The sequence below is a fragment of the Amblyomma maculatum genome, chromosome 4 (genome assembly GCF_055883805.1).
Source record: "Amblyomma maculatum isolate TAMU_Amacu chromosome 4, ASM5588380v1, whole genome shotgun sequence".
Classification (NCBI taxonomy): Eukaryota; Metazoa; Arthropoda; class Arachnida; order Ixodida; family Ixodidae; genus Amblyomma; species Amblyomma maculatum.
The window spans coordinates 114,363,489-114,374,494 of NC_139347.1; the positions used below are offsets into that span (position 1 = coordinate 114,363,489).

At 44.8% G+C, this 11,006-nt stretch overlaps 1 long non-coding RNA gene across 5 annotated transcripts; it reads left to right on the forward strand.

Annotated features, from left to right (window-relative positions):
- Positions 1-2,830: 2,830 nt before the first annotated feature.
- Positions 2,831-9,578, forward strand: LOC146191990 (uncharacterized). Of its 5 annotated transcripts, none has more exons than XR_014706741.1 (4): positions 2,831-2,968; positions 4,372-4,497; positions 4,961-5,119; positions 9,053-9,578. It is a non-coding gene; the product is annotated as an uncharacterized LOC146191990 (long non-coding RNA). The 5 variants fall into 5 exon arrangements; XR_014706740.1 differs by having other exon boundaries at positions 5,039-5,119; positions 9,053-9,389; XR_014706743.1 differs by having other exon boundaries at positions 4,961-5,127; positions 9,053-9,358.
- Positions 9,579-11,006: the final 1,428 nt, after the last annotated feature.

Sequence of the window (11,006 nt, forward strand, 5' to 3'; positions counted from 1 at the left end):
ACCCCTGCACACACGTCCGTTCCTGGCAACGAAGCGGCCCACGAGTTAGCCCGAGTTCTCTACTTCCGGGTAACTGTGGAGCCGCCCGATTGCCGGAGCATGGACGAGCTTCTGCAAAATTATACGGAGATTATTCAAAATTACAGGTTAAGCAGGAGACTGGTGCCACCACCGGATGAAAGTCTAAACAATAGGGAGAAAGTCGCATGGCGGCGCCTGCAAGCTGGAAACTTTGTAAACCCGGTCTGGGCATATTATGTCTAAATGGAAGATAGGAGAAACGATAAATGCAAGCACTGTGGGGAGAGAGGGACCCTCGACCATATAATCTGGGAATGTACTAGCTCCCCAGGGGCTAAAACAAATATAAATTGTAGAGAAGCCTGGGAAGCCCAGCTGCGGAGCGAGGTCCCTGCTCCACAGCTACAAGCCATTCGCCTGGCGGAAGAAGCCGCGAAGAGCCAAGACCTCTTTGCCTGCTTCTGATCGCGGAGGTCTCTGCTACCGTCCCTTAGGCCTGCGTGCCGGGGGAGGGAATTGGGGGCCTCCTAATCTGGTGGAAAATAAAGTTATCATCATCATCAGACCGACGGCGATGCCAACCGTGACGACGACACGAAACGCAGGATCGGGCGCCAAAAGAGCTGCGCTCTAACGCATTCCTCGCTTTCTTTACTCTGGGTGCACTCCGGGGCCACTCTGGCATTTATGGCAATGAGTTGGCCGACCAAGCAGCTGGTAGTGCAGATCAGTACAACCGTTTACATCCTTATATTCTTTCAAGACGTTATGTCCGTTCACGCTTACATTGTTCTTCCCTTGTTTTGTGGAGCACATAATGGCGCGAAGATAATGGCGGCACGGAAATAATTGGATACCGAATTTGTCCACCCCGTAATGCGATTACAACTCTAATTACTTGGCATGGCAGATTTTCTTTTTATTTTAAAAAAGTATGTCTATTCTCCTCTTCACTTTGTTCCTGTCTGTGGCAAGATGTGCAAGGATGTCCGTCACTACTTCCAAGACTGTTCCCTTACTGCTCATTTTGTTTCTTGCCTAAAGTCTTTTTGCTCATCGGATATTACGTCTCAATACCCGACGCTTCTTAGGAATCCTCTCGCTTGTGCAATTTTAATTCAAATGGTTCAATGCATAAGCAGCACTATCCCTGACTATTGCTGCTGACATTCTTCTATGTGAACTATATGCTTGATATTTCGCATTCTTTAAATTATAGGCCGCAGGTTTTATTTTTCTACATATCTCCTCGGAAAGGTTACTTATGTTTTTTTTTTACTTTATTTCTGCCCTAATCCATTCTATAATCTTTTTTTCGAAACATGCGTTCAATTATGTACGTAATTATTTAGAGTTGGTTTCCTTTTCTCTCTAATATTTTCCGTGAGTCCATTGTTTTTCTTCTCAGGTATCCTTTCTTTCTCTTTTTTTTTTCTGGTCGTCTTAATACTTGGGTACATTTTTTACCTGTTTCCTGCTGTGGCGTGCACGCTGCTGCTGCTAACAGTCCATCCTTGGCTTTACAAACACCATGTCCGCTAGATCTTGTACTTGAGTCTGGGGATGAGGGACTCCTCGGAGTGTCCTGCGGACCCCCAACTATACGCTCTGTACAGAGGAGGAGTAATGCTCTTCCTTTCAGCCTGTCTGATTCGGACACTCCCACTTGCTTGCATGGAGGCGCCTATGGGTGTAGTGCGCTGGTCACTTATGCCTATTGGATCATGCTTACGTGTCCATTTGTATTTCGTCGTGGCGTGCCCTTCGATGCCGCCAATTCTCCATCTTTAATTGTTTTTACGAGCACTAGCGGATGACCTGCTGATCCTGTGCTTGAGCCTGACGGGGGTGGGGGTGAGGGCCTCGTCGGAGGGTCCTGCAGACCCTCTACCAAGTCTGCACAGGGGAGGGCTCCGTGCTCCTGTGTTGAGCAGAGTGCTTTAGGCATATGCCTTTCAGTTTTTCTGGATGTGCCCGTGACTGAAGTCACTCTTGCCTGCAGAGCCAGGTCCTCATGGGCAGCGTGCATACTGCTATGAAATGGGTGGAATTATTATGTTCTGTTTATTCCTCTGTGACATGATACTTTTTGCCTTTTCTGCCGTGGTTGTCAGACGAGTCCGGTATAGCGGCGCAGTAGTTATATTTTTGTGTGTGTATGTGTGTGTTTCACTCTATCGTTTGTCTTACCGAGCATTTTGCGCTTAATATAATCTGGTTTAGTGACGGACGTCTTTCGCATCAGACTAGATTTAATTGTTTTTTTCTCTTGTTTTTTCTAGGTTTTAAAATTCTTTCTCATCCACTCCCCCCAGACGGCCACTGACGTCCGACGGACAGCCGAACTCGGCGGCCGATTTCGGACGTCCGCCGGAATTCCGGCGTACGTACGAAAGCGGATGGTCGAATCCGTTCGCCCAGCGGACAGCCGCCGTACGTCCGCCACTGGATTTGCTTTTACACAGCTATGATATAGTTTGTAGCCGTCGTGCTCGTCTGAACTGCGTATAAATCAGTAATGCCGTCAAGTCTGCATTATATGATGCCAGAGCGAATCGATGCGATAGAAAGCGTTTCCATTAAACAGTTTTTTTTTTATTTTCCGCATGTTTCATCGTTGAATTCTTCCATCAAAAATTTTTGATTTAAAGTTAAATGACCATTAAACATTTTTCTATCATGATGCTTCGGTGAAATTTTAATCAGTGGCTGAACAGACGCAGCAAGCGGCAAGCTCAAAAAGAACGAAACCGAACCTATCCTCAAAAAAATCTGAAATGAGCCAATCCAATCCACCTGACAAGTTGAGCATGGAAGATGGCTTCACGTTTCCGTGTTCTGCATTTTCTGCGCAGTTACAAATACCTACGGCTGTAATGCACTGCTAGCATTGTTTTTGCTGTGGCTTGGTGCGGCTGGCACACTTTGTTCACCCGCCGATTCCAAAGTAAGTATTTCAGCGAACTTTTGTTTCTTTAGTGGAACTTTTCGATGCACCGATAGTGGTGAGCTTTTGGGCAGCCGAACGGTCGAGTGTTTTAGGCGAGACTGACAGGATGGCTCCGCGCCGACTAACTAAAGTGCAGCCTCAAGTCTGAGGGCCATCTTTCTCGGCATTACTGGACGTTGCGCCAGTAAGCCGCGCTACTTCTCTGTCTCTGATAAAGGAGTGCCTGCCCGAGCTTTAAAGGAGTTAATTTGTTAACCATGCGCAACGTGCTGAGTTGTAAAAACTATACGAGAAAACTTTTGCACTCCTCGAGCCTATCGTGCGACATACCTACACTTGTGAAAACGTCGCGAGTTTCTTTTTTTTTTCTCTCTCTTTTTCTTTCTTTTCTTTTTTTTTTTTTTTTTTTTTTTTTTTTTAATGGACAGCCGCTGATCTTTCTCTCTCGAGCTTTACGGCAACTACAGTTTCTAGAAGGAACGGCTGTAGCTACTAAATAACTAAAGGTTTAGTACTCTCCTTCAGCTTTGACAAACCAGGACAGCACCTTGCGCATGTTGGTTATGCATGTGGGACCGAACCGCGCAGAACAACCGGACAAGGAGATGAGAGAAAAAAAAAAGTCAGCACTTGTCTTTTTCTTGACCCGTTGTTCTGCGCTGTTCTGGCACGAATTTGACATACCGCCGCCGCGATACAGTTGGGCTGTGAGCTCTGGTGCCTGCAACGCCTTCTTTTATGCAAAACAGGCGTACTGGGAGGCCAGCAAGCCGCGGGCTCAAAAAAAAAAAAAAAAAAAAAAAAAAAAAAAACCGAGCTGAGCAAAAGTGAGATGAAAACAAAATTGTTGTTGCTTTGTCCTTACAGATATTCAAAGGCTCCTCAGAACTTCACTGCATTATTGACAGCGAGATAATGCCAAAGCTACACTAGAGCCATGCAGCACCTTATAGTGCATGATACTGAGCTTGTCTCGCACTGAAAGCTCTTACCATGTTCTTAGATTATCATATTGAAGTAGCTTTAAACCCATGCTTGTTAATACAGTAATAGCCATAAATTGAATCTATGGCATCATGCTCACATACAAGGCTTCTGATAACTGCTGGCCACATGATGTGGGCTATAGCAGAAACCTGTACCTGGTCATCTTACAAGCATTTGTGCAATTGATGCTTTTAATGTGTTGTAAAAGTTTTTGTGTTCTGTTTCTGTATGGGAATGCTTTCCTTATTGAAGGCTAACATTTGGCTTGCTACAGCAAAACCTCTACCTAGTCATCCTAAAAACAGCACCGCAGTTGGTGCTTTTAGTGTGTTGTAAAAGTATTTGTGTTCTGCTTCTGTATGGCAATGCTTTTCTCGTTGAAGACTAGCATGAGGCTTCCAAAAATTTTTCAGATGCCATTTGCTGTAGCCGATTTCGTAAGCCAACAGGAAGCAGCACTTTGAACATGGAAAACTGTCATCCACGGGGGAAAAACAGCAACATCCCTTTGCATTCTCATTTCTTTGGTATGGCTAAAAGTGAGTATTGTATCATTATCTATATTATTAATATTGAATCATGATTGTCAGTGTTGAAGTTGTTTGAGCGTGATGATTTTAAACACACAGGACATCCCTTGTTTACATGTAGGATGTAGAACTGGTTTCAACAAACTTTATGCAGCAAATTCTTTTTACATTGTCCACCATGTTACTTTTTGTCATTGTCCGTTGAAGTAAATAACCAGTATTTTACGTTTACACAGTCGTCCACTCTTAGCTTGAATGGGAATGTGTGGCATGCAGTTTGCAAAATAGCAATGCATCCGTCACAGCCATGCATCAAGGCTAAGTGGCTTGTGCGTAGAGGGACTAGCCGCTCCAGCTTCACGTCATCTGCCTCTTTGCTCCGGTGTGCAGACGTGCATTGAGGCAAAGTGGTTTATGTGTAGAGAAACCAGGAGCTTCTTTGTCACATCTGGCTGTTTGTTACGGTGTGCAGATGCACATCGAGGCAAAATGGCTGATGTGTAGAGGGACCAGGAGCTGCTGCTTAACGTTCTTCGCCTCTTTACTACAGTGCACAGCCGTGCATTGGTGCTAAGTGGCTTGTGCATGGAGGGCCCAGGAGCTGCAGCTTCACGTCTGCCTCTTCGCTCAGGTACGCAGGTGCGTATTGAGGCAAAATGGCTTATGCATAGAGGGACCAGGAGCTGCTGTGTGGCGTAGTCTGTATATTTGCTATGGTGCGTATTGAAGTACAGGGGGGGGGCTCATGTGTAAAGGTACCATGAGCTGCTGCGTCATGTCGTCTGCCTCTTTACTATGGTGCGCAGGCATGCATCAAGGCAAAGTGGCTTATGCATAGAAGGACCAGGAACTGTTGCTTCACATCTGCTATGATGCGCAGCTGCGTATTGTGGGTGGTGGTGGAAAACATTTTATCAGATACAAATACAGGAGGTTACTCACTAGCTGACCCTGAGGGGGCCTGTCCTGACAAAAACAAGGGGTCCCTAGTTTGGGACCCCAGTGGTGGTAGAGGGACTAGAGGCTGGTACTTCACGCTGTCTGCCTCTTCGCTACGGTGTGCAGCTGTGATGGATGCAGTGGCATCTCAAAAAGTGCATGCCACGCACTCGCATGTTCAGCCTGAGTGGACGACTGTGTACCTGCTATAGCTTTGTTATTCATAGAATAAACCTAGGCCAAGTTGGATAAATTATAGCTCACATCATATGTGGTCAGCAAAGAAAAGCCACTCCAGAAAATCTGATGCATTTACTGTCATAGGATTCTTATTCATATACATGCTACTGACAAGTCAGATTCTTCACCCTCAGAAATGCCAGAAAAATAACCAAGGGTGCGTCTGCAATAGTCTAGCTTGCTCTTTCTCTGCAGACTTGAGTCAGATGTGTGTTCCATTGCTGTGGGTGGGACAGGTGTGAATCTTTGATTATAAGCTTGCAACAAGTATGTTATTGTAGTTTAAAGGCAAAACGGTACTAATAATCGCAGCCCCCCGTGGCCTTTATCCCCTTTTAATAGTGTTGCTAGACACTGAATTATTAGTTTACTCTGCACTGTTTCTGTCTAGTTAATGTGCGGAGATGTACATATATTTATATGACTTGGAGTTGTCGACTTTGCACTTAGAAACATTGTAGCGTTATCTGGTGTGTTGCTTTCATTTCTTTAATGATTTCTGTAAGGGATCGGTAGGTATGCTAGGCATCATTATTAGTCTGCTCTTTTTGGGTCACCTGTTCAATGCCCAGCTGCGGCCGTCTCCCACTTGCCCTCGGACAGGAGGCGGAGAGACGCGCACAGAGAGGCAGCTACAGCAGCTACAGTGCTTAACAGAAACGTAGGCAGAGAGGGAAAGAAGTCCCCTCTTCCGAGGACTTTGCTGTCGCACTCGAAGACGCGGGGACAGGCAGTTTGTTCTCGTTGCTGTGTCATGTAGGGGGCTCATTTTTATTTAAGGAGCTTTACGAACAGTATACAACTAAGGGGTCCTTAGTACTAAGCGTACTAAGGGGTCCTTAGTACGCTGACTGGACCCATCACCCGGAGGCAGCACAGCTTTGAAACGAGCACCTCTTTTGGAAGAACTGCTTATCGTTCAAAGAAAAAACACTGTCAGGTTGAAGGGTGTAAGGCCCGCTTCCTTGTTGGGGAGCCCATAAAAGTGACAATTATTCAGTGCAGGCGCGCTGAGTGGGGTCTCGTTGAGGATTCCAACCCTGGATGTCAACAATGGTGGGAGATGGCGGCGTTGAAAAAGGTCAAGTGTGTAACAGTGACAGTATGATGCGGAGCGGGAGGATGTGGATTGGCTCTTCTGATGTGGTCCGCAATGGTGCTGACTCGGACGCCAATAATTGCAATAATTGCCCTGTAAAAGGAGCCGCCAAGGATGCAAGCTTTGGGCAATGGTTGCGCATGTGGGACACCGTTTTGATGGGTTCTAATTTTTTTTTTTTTCCTAGGGGAGAGAGTTTGGCATGTGACCTACTGAGCCAATCATTTCGAGGTCCATTCTCTAAATTCTGTTTGTTGTGAAACGAATTTGTTGTCCCTTTTGCATTGCTTGTATTAGGGAGAGGGTGAAGAACTTATGAAAGTGGAAAGACATGCCAAAATGTTTGTTAGCCAGTCATGTGTGAGTTCGTTGTCATTGGGGATGAGAAATGTGGGCGGAGTCCCGAAGTTAATGAAACGGCCCCGCGGCCTGGAGAACTCGTTCTGAGCTAAATTTTGATCTCTTTCCTCTTCGGCATAGATCATGGTCATTGTTTCACCTGTTGTAAATACGTACATTCATGTATAAAATTTTCAGTTCATCTTCCTCTCCGTGTGCAAGTTGTTGTGGCCAGATGCAGTAAATTCACTATTTTCATTTCTATATAACGTGCCTTTCTGAAGATGGTGAGCTCTTTTGTCCAATCCTGTAAGAAAGCAGCAAAGCGCTCCCAAATCGTCCACAAAACTGTGTGATATCTTTAATACTAACTGCGGCTTGGTGTCACTCAAAACATGTAGTTGAGGTAGATTTCTTCCCCCCCCCCCCTCTTTTTGTTCGTTCAAATGAGGACCAGCGGACACTAACTCTTGCTTTTGTAATGCCCTAGGCCCCGCCTTAAGGCAGTACTCCAATGTCAATACCATTTTTTATAGCTATGGCTGTCCAACAGCACTAATGTCTTTTATACACTTCTTTTACTAATCTCTTACCCAAGTGGTGGCTTATACTGTGGGGGTGAAAGTCTCTGGACAGTATGTGTAGATTTTGGACTAGAATCGCGATGTAAACGAATTGTGACCTTATTTCTCTTGCACACATGAAAGAACTAACGTTCAACTTTCACATCGACAAGTATGGTCCGAGTTTCCTGGTCGATGTGAAAGTTATGTGCTTTGATTGCAGCTTGTGTAGTCCACACACTTGTCCCCGATATTACATAGGGGCAAATTAGGCGCCTTTACAGGGGCAGTTTCTTTGGCGCCCACTACCTTCCCCATAAATAAGCTACAGTGTTTCTTGTGAACAGCTGGCTGCATTTATAAATACCATTATTTTTTTTGTAATTTGTTGTGCATAGTTGAGAAATCCATGACATACATGCACAGCTGGTTGCCAGAATTGTGCAGCCATATTTCAGTAACTAACATCCATGCTGCATGCTGCCGGTAATACATCAGGAGCTTGTGGTTGTCAGCTTTTTGTGTTTTGTGTGACTATAAGCCTTGCTATTGTAATGTCACATATAGCGCTGTGAGTAAACAAATAACTTTACTTTTAACTTTACTTTTAACTCTTGTAGAAGCATGAACACTGCGCAATTACTGCGGCGGGCTATGCTTCCACATTGGGCTTTAGCCACATGTCAAATGTCTATCTTTATTCTGCTGCAGCAGCTTGCATGTTATCAGATAAGTTACTTCATCGCAGCTGCTCTAAGGAGACGCTTTCTAGACGCTTGTAGCCTAGATGTTGATGTCGATATACCCCCGACACGCCCAGGGAATGTCTTCGGTAGAGGGCACATGGAAACCAGCGAAATGTGCAGTTTACAGAACAAAATGGTAACAATTTTAAATGATGTTATTATTGATCACTTCTTTTCAGAGCAGGAACAGTGACTTTAGAAATCTGCCTGTTAAACCGCTCAAAATGCAGGTTTCTGCCGCCAATGCATACCTGTGTAATACTGCAATGCTCTGGCTGTGCTTTATGTTCATATACAGCATCCTTTATGCTTAGTTTCTCTGCATGTACACTCCATGTCTTGGGCATTGCTGAGGGCGCATAGCAGCAAGCATAACATGCCATGTTTGGTCAGAGTGGCATGTTCAAAAAGACGACATAAAAACATTAAAATACTGAATGCCAGGTTCTTGTTATTCTGCATGGGTTTTGCTGCAGTTATATGACCTTTCTATATAGTATGTGACAGTTCTGAATGGAGATGCATGCGTACAGTGCCACCTGGAAAAAGCAATTGAGAGAAACTGGCAGTTGCCCTTGGAGATGTGTAATCAAAGTTCAGCACAGATAACTTGAATTTCATTTTCCCTTCTATTGCAGGAGGAGCCCAGCCTGCTCTTTCCATCTTAGGCCTGGAAGACCAGCAACAGCTGATCGAGCAAATGCACAGGATAGTAACTGCTCCTGGAATCCCGGCCTGCGGAGGGCGCCCACAGAGAACTCGATCATCTCCTCGCTAATTCCGAAATATTAGGTTTCAATAAATACCTTTTCCTCCACCACCTCCCCAAGAGAAGAGCTGTCGCGGCCAAGGATAATTAAAAAAAATTTATTCAAGCAGATTCTTAATACTCCAGTTGGCCTGCATTTTACCATGCCACTCCTTAACATCGATATTTTTTTAGTGTAGACTATTTATGCATGCAGTTTTTGCAATATAGCAAAAAAAATGCTTTTTTTACAACCTCGCATGCTGGTATGCCTATGCACTTAGCATGTTTTCAGGAATGGCGCATTTGTGTAAAGCTCAGCTAGCATATGTGCCTCTTTGATGGAAGTTTTAATTGCACACTACTGTTCAGTGCTTTGTGTGTGAAAGTAAAGCAGACAACAGGAAACTTGAACCTGTTGCATATTCTATTGTCTGCTTTACTCTCACGACTAAGGCATTGAGCACTAGTATGTGACTGAAATTTCCATCGCACATGCTTGCTGAGCTTTCATCATCATCATCATCAGCCTGATTATACCCACTGCAGGGCGAAGGCCTCTCCCATATTTCTCCACTTAACCCGGTTCTGTGCTAGCTGCATCCACTTGACCCCTGCGAACTTCTTAATCTCATCCGCCCACCTAACTTTCTGCCGCCCCCTGCTACGCTTTCCTTCCCTTGGAATCCAGTTTGTTACCCTCAGCGACCATCGGTTATCGTCTCTTCGCCCTACATGACCTGCCCATGTCCATTTCTTCTTCTTAATTTCCACTAGAATGTCGGTAACTTGAGTTATTTCTCTGACCCACTCTGCACGCTTTCTATCTCTTAATGTTACTCCTACCATTTTTCGTTCCATAGCCCTCTGAGCTTTACACGAATGTTATTGGCAAGTTTTTACACCAATAGCGGGCCCTGCAAGCATGTTCCGGGAAACGTCCGAATGTCCGCCTCCGGCTGCCCGTCGGACGTCCGTGGGACGCGATCCGGATCCACGAACGATAGTCCGACGGACGTCCGCTGTACGTATATCGAACATAACCGGACTTCCGTCGGATGTCCGAAGGTCCGAAAAAGGACGTCCGTCGGTCGACCGTCGGACGTCTATGGCCGTCTGGGCCTCTTGTCTTTGGTGTCAGCACATTCTCAATTTTTTTTATTCTTCTGCTCCTTAATTTAGTTTTTTTTTTCTCTCTCTCTCTTTGTGGATTTGTGGGCCAACGATTACAATGCCGTAGGACATTGCAATTTTATACTGCCTACCTGAATTTTTATTTCTATTGTTGGGGAGTGTCCTGTTTACTGTTTTACTTCAGTCTCCCTTTTTTCTTAAGTTTTGAGTTTTATATGTCTGCCTCTCTCTCCAATGTTCTTTGCCATTTTTGTATGTCTATTTGTTTGCTGTTGTTCCCTTCTTTTCCGGTTCTGGTTCTTGTTTTTGTTTCGTTTGCATGTCTGGATGCTACCTTCTGATTTTTTTCTTCTTATTTTTCTTTAAGCCAGTATGGACCACCTTGCGACACGGACCTCTTTTTTATTTTTTATACCGTATTTCGCGTTTTAAAAAAACTTGTTTCTTTTTTTTTTCTCGAGCTATTGCTCCCTTTTATTTATTTTTAATTGGTTTCAAGCCTGGCACAGCTTTTGCAGGTCCGGGCTCCCACTCCTTTTTTGTTTTTTGTTTTAGTTCGAGAGGACGAATAAATTATAAATGGTAAATGGGTGCAGTTCGCGCATTACGATTTCGGCTGCGATATCCCGACTCACAAGCCGCGTTACGAGGCGTTTTCGAAGAGAAACTCTTCCATCTACAGAAACACGGTGACAGAATTAGGACCTGTT